This window comes from Triturus cristatus, chromosome 3_2 (assembly GCF_964204655.1).
Source record: "Triturus cristatus chromosome 3_2, aTriCri1.1, whole genome shotgun sequence".
NCBI classification, from domain to species: domain Eukaryota; kingdom Metazoa; phylum Chordata; class Amphibia; order Caudata; family Salamandridae; genus Triturus; species Triturus cristatus.
Genome location: NC_140584.1, coordinates 446,161,166 through 446,175,799, shown reverse-complemented (window position 1 = coordinate 446,175,799; position 14,634 = coordinate 446,161,166). Strand labels below are relative to the sequence as shown.

Sequence of the window (14,634 nt, the reverse complement as noted above, 5' to 3'; positions counted from 1 at the left end):
GCATCCGGGATGTGCCTGGTGTTGAGTCCAGCTAAATGCCCAAGAACACCAGCTTTGTTGCTGGGTCTGCTGTCTTGTCTTCCGCCAGGGGGACGCCTAACTTAGCTGCTAGGTGTTAGAAAGCTCCCAATATTTCTTTACACTCTGAACCCCCGGGCTTTCCCCACAAGGAGGAAATCCTCCAGATAGTATCGTTTTCGATACAACTTATGTAGGGTCCACTCAAAGAAGGTGCTGAAACCCTCAAAAGAGGCCCATGATATTGAGTATCTCATGGGTAACACTTGGTCAAAATATATGTCCCCCTCAAACTTGAAATCCAGGAGATGGGATCTTTCAGGGTATACCAGCAATAGTCCGAATGCAGTCTCAATATCTGCCTTTGCCATTAGGCACCCCACCCCCCCATTGTGTGTGCAATCTCAATCGCATCTACCACAGAGGCATACCCCACCGTGCAGCCCTAGGGGTTGATACCATTGTTCACTGAGCTCCACTCTGGGAATGAGAGGTGGAGAATTAGCCTGAATTTCCCTGGCTCTTTCTTGGGTACTACAGTAAGTGGGCAGAGGATCAGGCTCGAGGGGGTGCCTCCGCTCTCTCGGGGCCCTCTAATCTCCCTAGCTCCTTCTCCTTTTTGATTTTGTCTCTGACTGTCTCATGGTGCTCGACTGCTGAGCAAGGACGCCTTTTAAGTGGGATTCTGAAACCTTGCTGAAAACCTTTGCTCCGCATCCTTGCCTCCTCTTTGTTGTCATGCTTGTTGTCTGAACCTGTGAGTATTTATGGGGGACCTAACCAACTTTACCCCCCCCACCCCCTCCCCTCCAGCTACCAGACCTTGGGTTTAGGTTGGCTATATCTTCTCTTTATCTCTCTTTTGGCTGGATCCCCTGCCCGTTTTGCAGTCTGTTGCTGGGTGCCCCTCATCCCCTGCAGATGGAACATACATGCTTGAATTGCACGCTAGTCCCCATGTGCTCGCCGTCCTTGTATTTAAAACCTATTGATGATGCACCTTTCCTGGCCGGTGTTCCCTTCCAGTGAATGTAGTGTGTTTCTCTGTCAAAGGGCTTCTGCTCTCATACTTCCCCCTTATACTAACTCCTGTGAAAGGGCTCTTCAACTTTCTGGACTAGCTCCTGGTCTCCCTGGCAATCATCATTTTATTCATGTATCCACAGATTTCCTCTCTGTCCCTTTCCATATCTATGTGAGCTTGCATTTTAACCCTGAGACCATTATCATGACCCAGCCAAGCATCCCCCATGAACTGCCTTTGCACCTCATGAATCTCTGACTCGAATAGCCATAGGTCTTTTGTGCAGTGGGCAAACTTCTCTACTCTAATACAAGCCATAATTCTGACAGCGTCTAGCCAGTTACCAAAATGTTTCTCTTTTCTTACCCTGCTTCTTTCCCTTTTCTCCTCCTCCTTCTTGTCACACGTGGTAAGGCCCAGGCCTTCCACTTGTATCTCCAAAAGTGAAAATATGTCAATTAATTATTTGTGCCAGGTGATCTCTTTTACCGCCGTGGTATCAGGCTGGCCAAGCCCATGGTTCTGATAATCATATAAGGCTGCCCTAGTGTGCTTCTTTTGTGTGCCTCTGGTGCTAGCTCTCCCGTGGCTGGGTTGTCTGGCCTCTGCCCTTTATCCTCCGGCACTGCACCCTATACCTGTGTGCGTAGTGTAATTGCGCTTGCCACTGGCAGCCCATCCAAACCCTTCTCAGCTCGTGGGCACCCCTCTCCTTGTGCTTGTCTGGGAAGCATTGGGGTGCTAATTCTTGAGGGGCAGGAGGCAGACGTCGCTCCCTGGGTTTCTCTGCCCCACTCTCGCCTGCTGCACCCATTCTGCCCCCCCATGTTCGCTAACAGAAAAGGCACAAGTGACCAGCCATTCGTGCATTGCTGCTCTGATCTCCTCACCATTATTTGCCTTCGCCCGCTTGCTGGGTGCTGGTGTCCCGGCCACGGCCTCCAGCTCTATTGCGTCTTTCTTTTTCCCTGTTTCTTGCTGCCTCTGCTTGCATTTAGTTTGCATTTTCTGGGTTCCCCCCCTTTCCTCTGCTTCCTTTCTAGGCATCTCTTTGTCCCTTTCATCGCTGGGTGTGTCGTGCGCAGGCAGCTCTCCTGTTTCTTCGCCCTTGAGTGGTCTTAGGAGCCACTCCTTGCCATGCATCGCCGCTGCCTCCCTTGCTGCTTTAAAATTTCATCTAGGTCATATTGCTGGTTGCTGCTGCTGCCGCCTTGGCCCTTCTTGCTGTGCTGTGCTGAACTTGGCTTTCTAGATCCCATGTGCAGCCAGGTGGCGTCACCCTCGCGGGCTATCCCTAACTGCTCGTCTGGCTGTACTTTGCCTGGATGTTGTGTCTCACAATATGGGTCGCCTCACACTTGTGGACTGTCCCCGGTTGTAACACTTGCTTCTTTTGCAGCCAGATCGCGTTGCCCCTTGCTTCTGGATTAGACCTCCTTTACTTTGTGTTCTTGCAGACCTTCGGCTTCCTGTCCATAAGCATGCTTCTTGGCAGTATTTGATTCTATTATGTGATCCTCTGTCTGGGCAACCTCTGTTTTTCTTTCCCCCGGTCTCCTGCCATATCTATTTTAATTGCCACTGTATTTGGATGTGTCCTCTTTTAGCGAATCTGAATACTTGAGGCGGGGTTTGAGTGTGTGCGAAGTGCACTCAATATGATTAAAGCTGCCTGCACTCTCCATATGGGAGAGCGTTAATGGAAAGGTGGGTCTGGCTCGCGGGCATTGCTTAAGCTTCAGTGATGCGGGCTGCCAGCAAGCGGGCACAAGCCTGCTCACCTTTTTCTGGGCCAGCGGCCTTCCTCGGAGGTTTGCCAATGCCCATCGCGGGGTCGCTATCTGCCCGGTGGTCTCTCCTGTCTTGTCTTTGTCCCCGGGCTGCAGAGGTGAAAACCGTTAGCTCTCAACACGCTGGGTTGGAAGTGCGGCCTTCCTCGGAGGTTTGCCAATACCCATCGCGGGCTCGCTATCTGCCCGGTGGTCTCTCCTGTCTTGTCTTTGTCCCCGGGCTGAGGAGGTGAAAACCGCTAGCTCTCAACCCGCTAGGTTGGAAGTCCGGCGGCGTCCTCCCTTGACCTGGGCTCAGGCGCACACGTTGATCAGACTGCTGCACTGATAATGTTCCGGGCTGGTTCTTGATATACTGGCTCTCCTGAAGACTATTCTGTCGGCCTGAGCTTAAGCACACACTCTGGTCAGCCTGGGGTGGTGAAGTTATGGACTCCTTTTCACGATGCGCTGGTTCTTCAGCCTGGCTGCATGGGGTCCATGCTGTCCGGGCTTCGGTGTTGTTGCATTTGGCCTTGGGTGCTCCAAAGCGGATCATACCTTCACTCGGAGTCCCAAAGACGGTGGTGCTCCCGATGCCTCTACCGCTCCTCTGCAACTGGTCACAAGTAAGCCACTGCTTTCTCACGATTAGCTACCCTGCTGCTCTGACGAATACAGGAGATCCTGGCGGGGCAGCTTACCTTTAAACGCCCTCAGGGGGTGATCTTTAAACTTGCGTTGGATGCTTGTGTTCATGCCCTTTTATGCCTGTTTGGTTCTCCTTGCACCCCTCTAGGCCAGGAGGTTCCATTTCCTGTTGGCACCTTTATTGCACCCTTTCTTCTCCTGGGTGCGCCTTTTTCCCAGGCCTTGTCACGGTTTCCGCTCTGGCCCCTCAAGCCCCCTGTGGGTGCGGGCCTTCGCTCCTGATGGGCCATCGGTCTCATCACCTGTCCCCAGCCAAGCTGCTGCACACTCAACAGCCTGCTTCACTTTAACAGCATGGCTGGGGAGTGGGGCACTGCTTTTGGGTATCTAGGCCGGCCCCACGGGGGCAAGATAAATCCTGCAGTGGCCAGAATAATACAGGCCTTGCGATGCTGCCTCAATATACCCCCCAGAGCCTGTCTGCTCATGATGCTGACCCCACATTACAGTGGCCTGGCGGGGAAGATTAACACGCCTATGTGGGCTGGTTAACAGAGCTTCTTACAAAAAACCGGCCCACAGGTGACCCCTAGGCACCCGCCGATTGCCCAGTGCCCAACTGCTCACCTTTCCAATCCGATTTTAGTGCCAGTCTAACAGGAATGTTTTACACTTGATTTGAGACAAAAGTGATTGTGCCGGCGCGCAAGGTATTGACTGTTGCAATAGTGTACTTCAGAATGTACACAACTGGCCACAAAAGAGGATTGCATAGGCTGAGGCATAAATGTTAAATTATTCCTTAAAATGCAACAAAGATGGAAGTAGAAGCTACCAGCCGAGTTTACCTGTTTTTGTAAGAAAAGTTATTGGTCCAGAATCTCTGCAAATGGGAAGAAAAACTGAATCCGTTCAGTGCGACTTGAAAAATGCCTCCCAGTGCTCATTGTTGTTCGCAATCGGCAATAACTTGGTTTTGTTGGAATTCAGCTTAAGTAAATTTCTTCCAATCCAGTAATGAATGTCTCGTCCACAATGATGTAAGCGAATAGCTGAGCCAGAAGCTTTAGATGGGTGTCTAAGGATTTATTGGGTAGTGTCTCCATATGACAGAGAGCAACATCAATGCTGTCTAATGCGATCAAATAGTGGCCAGATATAAATGTCAAAAAGTGTGGGGCAGAGTTAGGAGTGCTCTAGTACTTTCTAACTTAAGAATGAGCAGATCTGAATGATGAGAGCTGGAGGATCTGACTTAGTTTTTTTTTTTTTTTAAAGAAAGAGAGAAACCACTTACCACAATTTCCCCAAGAGACTCCTCTCAGGGATTTTATGATCCAGGGTGTCAATTGCTGCTGGCAGCTCAAGAAGAATGACCCCTACTGTGTCAATTATAACCACAATGCTACTGATTTATTCAACAGCCAATGAAAATATGGTCTATTACCGTACCATGGCTAAATCTGAATTGGCAGATATCAAAAAACCTTTGATTTGCTCCAAGAAATATTCCTCTAGGGGATCTGGGTAGGCTTTTTCAAAAGGGACACTATACTAGTTCTCTTCCACTCATAAGGCACCTGTCCAGAGGAAAGAATTGCATACAAGTTGTCACAGAAGCTCAAGCGGGTGTAATGGGCAAGAGTTTTTTAGAAACTTGGTAAAGCATGGATCAACAGGCAAACCAGGTTTTTTGTTCACAATGCCTTTGAGGGTGACTTCCTGCGAGATCTGAATGAAGGTGCACCAAAATATGATAAAATAGGCAGAGGATGAATCCTTCGACTAGGATGTGCTTTGAGAAACTGTAGAAATACTGGAGACAACGTGATTGCCTAAATAGTCACAGGAGGCTTGACTTGCTGGAATGTTGTTTGCTGCCCTAATGGAGTTAGCGTATGTTCTCCTCCAAGCTAGTTCAACTTGTATGGTGACCAGCTTCAGATTTCTTAAGAGTGTTTAAACCACACATCCATACGTTTGCTATTGTGAGGGATGTTGTTAAACAGTCTAAATTCCAAGATCTCAAAGAGAAGGCATCCAACTGTTGGTTGGGATCCTTGGAAGAATTGATGGATTTCAGAGAAGTGGTTAAATCTTTCCTGATAGCAGCTAGAGTTGACCTTCCCATTCAAGGTGCAGGATGAACTGTACAAGGTTTTTTTGGAAAGTCCGAGCTCTTGGCAGGTAAACCATAAATTGAATCAATGATTGGCCCAAGCAAGAAAAGAGTCACTGTGTAACAAATGTTCTATTTGCCTTGTCCAATTTTAGGTCTTAGGTATGACCAGCAGTGTAGAAATGCCCCTTAACAAATGAAAAGAAATTGAATGATTAGAAAGTGGTGAAGAACTCACAAGCATGAGTATCATCAGGCACTTCAACATGAAAATGAATGCTGCCAAGGACTATCAGGTGATTGGCCAGTAAGACTAGCGCACCACAGAGCTTAAGTAATGAATTGGCAACTTTGCTTTCCTATCCTGGGCGAGGGGTGCTGAGTGCCCTCAAACAATAAGATCAATGACTTGTGATTCGTGGCAATTCTGAAGAGTCATGTTCGTATATGTGAAAATGTTGGCACCCTCCCTTGATGTGTAGATCCTGTTTGATCTGCTAATACTTAGGCTCTGTATTGGTCAGGGATCAGATGGCAACAATAATGGACAACAACTGTTCATTTAGCAGAATGGCCACCAGGCCACATGGGCTGGCAATCCTTAATAAGTCCAGAACCAGCTAAAAATATTTCCTAAATGCACCTTTAGGTTTGGCTTTTTTAGTGATTTAAAACTCCTGTCCATGCATTTTGTCTATACCTAAGGGTATAAGGGGCTAGGTTGAGGATAAACCTTCCACGATACTTGGCAGCATCAAAAATGTCTGAGTTTAGTGTTGTCTTGAGAAGGACCACTGTCTTTGTCCTTAATCTTCAGGCAGTGCACTTACTCCTTTGTCTGAGAGGACATTCTCAAAGAAGTTGGGATTATTCGTCAACAATTCTCATTAATTCTATGCAGTGTCAGGCTGCAGTTTCATATCTTATGTAGTTTTGCTCTCGGTATGCTTATTATCACTTATTTTCATGACTCCCTTCAGTTTTACCAGTGTTTCTCAAATAGCATTTCAAAACAGCTTGTAAGTTGTCGAGATGCTAAAATAGACCCACCAGTACTAATGTAGCCCCACATGATCAGTGAATGCTGTAATCTAGTAACTTGGTTTCTTCAATTGTACCCTGTGAACTTGATGTCCCACTTGGTTGCGTTGCGTTGCCTTGAGTTCTGTGGAGATATCTTCCATTGTTGAAGTCGGGTTTCTTTCTCTTTCAATGTCCTGGTTTGAGAGATGCAAATCGATGCAAAACCTGACTGTCACTGATTGCCGAAGTTTGTTGGTGATCAACATATAAGATGCAAGGGTTGGGGGGGGAGACTTGTTGTTCCAATTTACGTAATTCTACATCCACTTGGGCTTATTTTGAATAGGGTTTGTCTTTGCCTCCTTGCCACTGGTCTGACTGTCCTGTAAATGTATAGCTTCACTTGTTGTATCTTCTTATTATCCAAGTGCAATGAATAGGTGTTGGAATTCTTATAGCAGTTTTATAGTCTGCTATAGATGCTCTTCATGACCTACATCAATCAATCAATCAATCAATCAATGACACTTATAGAGCGCGCTACATACCCGTAGGGTCTCAAGGCGCTGGGGGGGGGTGCCGCTACTGCTCGAACAGCCAGGTCTCCAGCTTCTTCCTGAAGGAGAGGTGGTCTTGGATCAGGCGCAGGTCGGTCGGGAGGGAGTTCCAGGTCTTGGCGGCCAGGTAGGAGAAGGACCTTCCTCCTGTAGTCGCTCTTCGGATGCGGGGGACGGCGGCGAGGGCGTGGTTGGCTGATCGGAGGTGGCGTTTGGGAGCGTAGAAGTTGATCCGGCTGTTGAGGTAGCTCGGGCCTTGGTCGTGTAGGGCTTTGTGTGCGTGGGTGAGGAGGCGGAAGGTGATTCTTTTGTTGACTGGGAGCCAGTGAAGGTCTCTCAGATGTCCGGAGATGTGGCTGGTTCGTGGGATGTCGAGGATGAGTCTGGCTGAGGCGTTCTGGATCAGCTGGAGTCTCTTCTGGAGCTTGGCGGTGGTACCGGCGTAGAGGGCGTTGCCGTAGTCCAGTCGGCTGGTGACGAGGGCCTGGGTGACGGTCTTCCTGGTCTCGGTGGGGATCCACCAGAAGATCTTCCGTAGCATGCGTAGGATGTTGAAGCACGCCGAGGAGACGTTGTTGACTTGCCTGGTCATGGAGAGGGAGGAGTCCAGGATGAAGCCCAGGTTGCGTGCGTGGTCCGTTGGTTTGGGTGCGGTGCCCAGGGCGGGAGGCCACCAGGAGTCGTCCCAGGCGGAGGGTGAAGAGCCCAGGATGAGGACCTCCGTCTTGTCAGAGTTCAGTTTCAGGCGGCTGGTCGTCATCCACTCGGCTACCTCTTTCATCCCTTCGTGCAGGTTGGCTCTGGCGGAGGCGGGGTCGTTGGTCAGGGAGAGGATCAGCTGGGTGTCGTCGGCGTAGGAGATTATGCTGAGGTTGTGTTTGCGTGCGATGGCCGCGAGGGGGCTCATGTAGACGTTGAAGAGGGTGGGGCTCAGAGATGATCCTTGAGGGACGCCGCAGATGACTTCGGAGGCCTCTGACTTGTACGGAGGTAGGCGGACTCTCTGTGTTCTTCCGTCGAGGAAGGAGGTGATCCATTCCAGCGCCTTGTCCTGGATTCCGATGTTGCTGAGGCGCTGTACTAGGGTGCGGTGGCAGACCGTGTCGAATGCCGCGGAGAGGTCTAGGAGGATGAGGGCCGCTGTTTCTCCGTTGTCCATCAGGGCTCGGATGTCATCGGTGGCGGCGATGAGGGCGGTCTCGGTGCTGTGATTGGCTCGGAAGCCGGACTGTGAGGGGTCGAGGGATCCATTCGTCTCGAGGAAGGCGGCCATCTGCTTGTTGACGGTCTTCTCGATGACTTTGGCGGGAAACGGGAGGAGCGAGATGGGGCGGTAGTTCTTGAGTTCGGTGGGGTCCGCTGTTGGTTTCTTGTGTAGAGCGCTGAGTTCGGCGTGCTTCCAGCTCTCAGGGAAGTTGGCCGTGTCGAAGGATGTGTTGATGATGTCTCGCAGGTGGGGTGCGATGACAGCGTCGGCCTTGTTGAAGACGTGGTGAGGGCAGGGGTCGGTCGGTGATCCGGAGTGGATGGAGTTCATCGTGCGGATGGTGTCTTCGGTGCTGATCGGGGTCCAGGCGTGGAGGGTGGTGGTGGGGGGTGGTTGTCCGGTCATGGTGTGCGTTGGTTGGTTGTTGAAGCTGTTGTGTATGTCCGCGATCTTGTTGTGGAAGTATGAAGCGAGGGAGTTGCAGAGGTCTTGCGATGGGGTGATGTCGTTGTTTCCTGCGCTGGGGTTGGAAAGCTCTTTCACGATGTTGAAGAGTTCCTTGCAGTTGTGTGCGTTGTTGTCCAACCGGTCCTTAAATGCTGTTTTCTTGGCGGCGCGGATCAGCTGGTGGTGCTTCCGGGTGGCAAGCTTGAAGGAGGTCCTGTTGTCCGGTGTAGGTTCCCTTCTCCAGACTTTCTCGAGGGCTCGGCAGTTCTTCTTGGAGCTCTTGAGTTCGTCGGTGAACCACGGGGCTTTCTTGCTGCCGGGTCTGCTGGGCGGGGTCCTCAGCGGGGCGAGCTCGTCCGCGCAGATGCTGATCCACTTCGTGAGGTTGTCGGCGGCCTGGCTGGGGTTCGCTGAGCTGGCAGGAGGGTGCTGGCTCAGGGAGGTGGCGAGCTGGTCTGCTGTGATCTTGTTCCAGCTTCTGCGGGCGGCCTGTTGCTGGTGGTGGTGGGTCGTCGTTCTCTTGAAGGTGAAGTGGACGCAGCTGTGGTCCGTCCATTGAAGCTCTGTGGCGTGGCTGAAGTCGATGTCTGTGCTGGAAGAGAAGACTGCGTCGAGTGTGTGTCCGGCGAGGTGGGTGGGGGTGGACACCAGTTGCTTGAGTCCGAGATTGGCGAGGTTGTCGAGCAGGGTGCTGGTGTTGTGGTCGTTGTTGTTCTCCAGATGGAAGTTGAGGTCCCCCAGGAGGATGTAGTCAGCGGAGGGGAGGGCATGTGGGCTGACGAAGTCGGCGATGTCCTCGCTGAATTGTGTGCGTGGTCCCGGGGGTCGGTAGATCAGGGTGCCTCTGAGGGTGGTGTTCGGGTTGGTGTGGATCTGGAAATGCAGGTGTTCGGCGCTGGTCAGGGTGTTGTCGGTGCTGGTTGTGAGACGGATGGAGTTCCTGTGGATGATGGCGATGCCTCCTCCCATCTGGTTGGCGTTGCGGTCCCTCCGGACGATCTTGTAGCCCTCTGGGATAGCGATGGCGATGTCGGGAGCTGAAGAGGCGTTCATCCAGGTCTCCGTGAGGAAGGCAACGTCAGGGGCTGTGGCGTCTAGAAGGTTCCAGAGTTCGATGGCGTGTCTGTGGACGGAGCGGGTGTTGAGCAGGATGCACTTGAGGTGGGTGCTGCTGGTGTTCGACTTGGCGGGTGCTGGTGCGAGGCAGGTCCGGATGCAGGTGAATTTGCAGGCGTGGCAGCTGAAAGGTCCGTGGGTGCGTCGTGGAGTGGCTTGGTGGCATTCTGGGAGTCGGCCGGTGTTGAGTGCGATGAGGGTGGCGGCGGAGTACGACAGTCGGGTAGGTCGGGGTCTTCGTGGGCCAGCGGTCCTGGCGCTGGTCGCGATCCGGTCGCGGACGGGCGCAGACGGGCTTACCTTCGGCGCACAATCGGCGCGCCCGCTGCGCGTGACCGCTGCGCGTTCGCACGGTCGCCATTTAAGGCCAAGTGCGCGGGTGGGCGGAGCAGCTGGGAGGCGGGAGCGGGGAGGGTACAGAAGAAAAAAGGGGCGGGGAAAGCGGCGGTGGCGGGAAGGGAGAGCGGAGGGCGGCGAGGTAGGCGGACAAACAGGAAGGAAACGCACAACACAGGCACAACAATCCCAATAAAAACAGGCACAAATGGGGGCAAAAACAGGGCAAAAAACACAAACCAGCAGCAGTTCAGGAGAACCTCAGCCACATGTCTTTGTGGTTCTTTAACACAGTGCTTACCTCAGTCAAAGAGAACTGTACCTTGACTTGCTTGTTATCATGTTGCACCAGGGTCATGAAAGTGCCTTGAGCTGGCAATAAGTTTAGCTCTCCTTAGGCATGTGCTGGTCGTGGCTACTTCGGTCTTTGTTAGTTGTAGGTTTTGGTGCTTGTCTTTGACATTAAGATTCTGAATGAATACTTTCGGCTGTGATCTGTCAGGTTTGGCTGTTCTGTCCATGAAGGATATACCTGTGTCTCCTCTCTGTGGTTGGCCTTTACTGGTGTCTGCGACTGTGTCCATTCTCTCTCTTCTGTGGTGTTTGTACATACCTTTGTGCGGTAGAGGGTTGAAGTGGATTGGTACAGTCTCCTCCAGAGCTTCTGCAGGCCCTTGTGAAGTGACTGGTGTGGCCAGAGACGATGCATGTCTTGCCTTGTGTATGCACATCTCAGTGAGGTGGGGTGATTCTCTACAAGACTTGCAGTTCTTTCATGTATTTGGGTTTCTTTGGCTGTTGGAGGTTAAAGAGTTCTATGCCCCTTCATGGCATCAGTGTTTTTCTTCACAATTGCACATTGTTCTTCTTATACTGTCTTGACTTACATCGTCACTAGAGCAGACTTAATCTTCGTACCATGTGCCATGAATAGCTCATGTGATCTGCCAAACTTGAGGTTGACTTCTTGGCTCATGTGGGGCTGATAAAGATCAGTATTCTCAGTACTAGGATCTGGAACCTTGAATGATTTGGACTTTCACTTCTTTGGCCTAGTCAGTGTAAGTACTTGCATGTTCATGGAGGCAGGCATTGAAGTTATCGTAATTCATCCTTCTGTTGTTGAGCGCCTCTGAACATGAATGTTTTGATAGCCTGGGTTGAAATGGGTCTTTAGAGCTCAAACCATCTTTCATTACCATTTTCTGCTTTTCTGGCAGGGTCCACTGCGACCGGACTGCCATCATCCCACAAGTGTAAGTCAAAGTCAGCAAAGGAAGGGTATGGAAGTTTTAAAATCTTAAGCACAAGGGTTTTTATAGAGCCTTGTACTTTCCACTTTGGAAATAATCTCTCCTTAGCTTTATTGTATTCCTCCCTCTCTTTTCTTAATTTCAATCAATCAATCAGTGGTTTATAGAGCGTGCTACTCACCCGTGAGTGTCTCAAGGCACGGGGGTGCAGCTCCGTACAGTCGAAGAGCCAGGTCTTGAGGTCCTTCCTGAACGTGTGGTGGGTTGGGGAGCGTCTGATGTTGACCGGGAATTCGTTCCAGGATTTGGCTTCTATGTAGGAGAAGGCTCTCCCGCCAGATCTGTTTCTGCTGATACGGGGGACCTCTAGGTATGTGGAAACAAACTCGGTGTTTGAAGTATTTGGGTCCGATGTTGTTGAGGGATTTGTAGGTATGGGAGAGGAGTTTGCAGGTGATCCTCTTCTCGATGGGGAGCCAGTGAAGGCCTCGAAGGTGTTGGGTCATATGTTTGTGGCGTGGTGTCCCTAGAATGAGCCTGGCTGCGGCGTTCTGAATGTTTCTCTTTCCCCATACAAACTCTGCCACTGTTGCCAAGTTGAGTATTATTATTATTTATTATATTTCAGCGAGCTTGACTTATTTACTCCCTTCAAGGGCAGAGGGAGCTTCTACCACACGAGCTGATGGTGTGCTGCTCTCTCTGCTGGCACAGCATAGGAGCTGAGGGAAGGAGGGAGAGGCCTGAGTGGGCCCCAGCACCCCAACAAAGATCTCTGCGGACATGACACCCTCACAACTACTAGAGGAATAAGCTGTACATCAGGTCTAGATAGCGCAGCACAGCCTTGGCTGCCTTTCTGCAAGTGGACTATGATGTGTGGCAGTGCAGCAGGGAATGTACAGAATAGAAATGTGGGGCAAAAGGCACCACACAATGATACACGGCTGCTGAGTTGGGCTGTAGCACTCATACCTTTATAATATTTCCTGGCTGTGCCTGGGTACATGACTTTGTCCCGGAGCCCGATTTAAGCAATCGCATGGTACAGAACAGATCTTTCCAATTGCTGGTCGATCCAGTGTATTTTCTCACCAGTTGGAGCTAGGCCTTTGCCCATTGAGGTCGTGTTAATATAGTTCTCGGTTTAGTATAAATAAAGCAATCTTTTAGGTACAATGTTTTCTTTCTCATTTCATTGCATCCTAGTACTATGATTTAATGACCAGTCATTGCAACAACGGCAACAGGGAATGTGTTTAACAGCAGTTTGCAAATGAATGATCAAGACGTTGAGGTTTTTCCATCGTTTGTAAGAGGGTGAATATTGGGGAAAATAGACAAGATTGGAAACTAAGCTGGAGAGTAGAACTGAGAATGTGGTGACTGGCAAAACAATACCATTGAGTGCCGGTAGAAAAAAGTGATCCATAACCTAGCACATGCAGCAGCAACGTGACACATCCTTTGAGAGGTTGGAAGCAGATCAGCACGAGCAAAACGTAAAATACACAGTGATGGAAGTGCATTAAAAAAAAGTATGGGAACTATGATGCTGCATTCAGTGGGGTTGGGGTCAAAGGTGTGGCTAAAAAAACTAAATATTTTGTACTTTCTTTGGTCTTTCACCGTCTGGTACATACATATAAAATAACGTGCAACTTAAATTTAAAATAAATTGTTACGGTGCCCTACAGAGCATTATGAAACCTCTATTAGTTAATGCACTGCAGAGGCCTGTGTTTGTAACCAGAGCGCCACAGAATGAAATCTTGGTTAGTTCAGTGCAGAATAGTGACTTGTGTATTTTTAGTGCTACGAGGTCACAGCCGGTAACAGAAAGCACTGTGAATATGTAAGTCATTATTTTAAACTTGCATTACACAGAGTTTAAGATAGACTGCTACAAAATGTGAAAAAAGGTGCAATTTAAAATGGTGCATCCAAAACTTAGATTTTAGTAATACCCAGACTGTACGTTATGCAATTATTTTTACATCACTGTCCCTTCAACACCTCCAGAGGTAGTAGGCACTGTAATAATAGAAGTACAACTAAAAGCACACACTTCACAACTCGGAGGCTCATTACGTTGTTGGTCAGAGTTGCCTCCAACTGACACCGTATCGGTCTCGGGACTGAACGACCTCCGGTCGGCGGTTTCAACTGCCTGATTTTGACATTTCTCTATGGTAGCCTGTGTTACGGCCGTAAACTGGCCGTAATACAGGCTCTCATAAAGAAATGGATGTGTGTGTAAAACCCTGTGGCAGGCACCCCACGGTGCCTGCCACATAGCGCATGGATTTACAGTGGGGCATCCTAGGTACCCCTACAGCCTCCAACCAGAGGGCGAAAACAGAACGGGGCCTGCGAGGGGCCCCAAAGTTGCTCTCATACAGCCTTTCCGTGTTGGAAAGGCCGGCACGGAAAGGCTGTGGGAAATGGACATCATAATCCCGACAGTGGAAACGCCATCCATAGGGGATTACGGCATGGTTTCGACTGGCCAAAAGACTTCAAGAGCCGGTCGGAACCGCGTCGGAATGACCTACAGGTTTACGCTCCAATCGGACTAGCGGTTGGAGGCTTACCAACTGACATCGTAATTGGCCCCTCAGTTGATAAATCTTTGGATTACCGCTCAAAAAGAATACATTTTTTGTCATCACAAAGCTTCAAGTGATTCGATCAGTTAAAGCCAGTACCGGCTTTTAAGTATTCTATACATTTGCAGATTACCATTTACATTTGCAGATTAACTTGTAGCGCACATTTGCATTTCAAGCAAGCAGGCACCCTGGCAGGAAGACTTCTTTTAGTTGTCTTCCCGGCTTCTGTTTCACAGCACAGGAGCTCACTGCCTTAAACTTCTGCTGAAGCATATCATCTGTCGCAATTAATCATCCTCGGGTGGTTGTCTTTTTACTTAAAGTAGGGAAACGGTTTTTTTATACATCAAAAAAGGATGGGCACATCATGCCCCTCTGATCCTGCCCACTTCGGCCTCTGAGAATACGAGAGAAGTAAATTTAAATGTTTAATCTCCTGTGGAGTGCTTTAAAGCTTCACAGCACAGGCTTTTTTCTGAGTACCTTTGTCCTCCTGTGTGTT

General features: G+C 50.0%; 1 protein-coding gene across 1 annotated transcript in view; it reads left to right on the top strand.

Moving 5' to 3' along the window:
- SPTY2D1 (SPT2 chromatin protein domain containing 1) overlaps window positions 1–14,634 on the top strand; it is a 239,443-nt gene that overhangs the window by 20,745 nt on the left and 204,064 nt on the right. The gene's annotated exons all lie outside the window — the stretch shown is intronic.